The following is a 1,394-nucleotide window of genomic DNA, read 5'->3' on the forward strand; positions in this document are numbered from 1 at the left end:
CTGAATCAGTTCTAGTTAGTCAGGCGACATCCAATACATACACATATCATACAAACATACATGTATTAACCTTGTATAAATATCCATAAGAGGAATGTCACGTAATATCTATTAAAAGAACTATTACTATTACTCATACTATATTTATTCTCCATGGAAGGAACAGTCTATATGCTTTCCATAGGAGGAACCCTATATATATTATCCATAGAAGGAACGCTATACTATCCATAGAAGGATCCTTACACTATCGATAGAAGGAACACTATGCTATCCATAGAAGGGACACTATGCTTATCCATAGAAGGAACATTATACACTATCCATGGAAGGAACTCTATATATATTATCCATAGGAGGAACAGTGTATATAAGTTATTATTTAATATCCATGTAAGGAGCTAATCACTTCCCTCGGCAATACGTGCAATATCCGAAGATCGTTCACGTACCGAAAAGCCTTCATCTTTACATTACATACAATATTCATATCTATATTTATAACCTGACAGTACGTACAATATCCGAAGATCGTTCACGTACCGACAAGTCTTTGCATATCCGTATCATACATATGCTTTCTATAATCATTCATACATATTCACATGTTGTACATATATATATATGTACATATCATACACATCCAACTTTCATATACATACCTCCCTTGTCAATACGTGCAATATCCGAAAATCGTTCACGTATCGACAAGCTTTCAATCACGTTCATATCATAATATCTATCACATAAATCATTCATGGCATACACTTACCACTTAAGCTAAGTGTATTAACTATCACATCGAGTATGCAAATAGCCTCGAAAACATAACAAGGAAATGGGGATAGAAACTAACCTGAATGCGGTTACGTCCGCCGTTAATATTTATCCCTTTATTTAGCCGTGTGCGACTGACTGTTTAATAAATGCAATATTAAATACTACTCTAGCCATTCTCATGTTCACTTAATTAATCTTACGTGTCTAAGCTGGTTTTACTTCATTGAATCTTTACCGGTAGTTAATAGTTATTCGTTAACCTTTAAAGGTATCTTTCATAAATTAATAAAGTCTAGGGGCTTCTAGGTAATTAAATCATTCTATTATAAGTCCAGGGACCTTTCTGTCATTCCTTCAAAGTCTAGTTCGTTACCCGGCTTTTCTTATTCGTTATTCAGTTCTTTAACGAATGGGGGCTCGTAACGAATTGACCTGTATAACGAACAAGACTCTTTATAACGAACTGACTACTATAACGAATTAGCCTCCACAACGAATTGACCCCCTTATAGCAAACTGATCTTTGTAACGAATTGGACTCTTTCGTTTGGTTTAGTTAATAAATGAAACCTATAACGAATAGGGTTCATTCGTCCCTTACTTTCACGAATGGT

The sequence above is a fragment of the Bidens hawaiensis genome, unplaced genomic scaffold (assembly GCF_021521415.1).
Source record: "Bidens hawaiensis isolate Kalapana, Puna unplaced genomic scaffold, B.hawaiensis_p1.1 tig00027565_1, whole genome shotgun sequence".
Lineage (NCBI taxonomy): Eukaryota > Viridiplantae > Streptophyta > Magnoliopsida > Asterales > Asteraceae > Bidens > Bidens hawaiensis.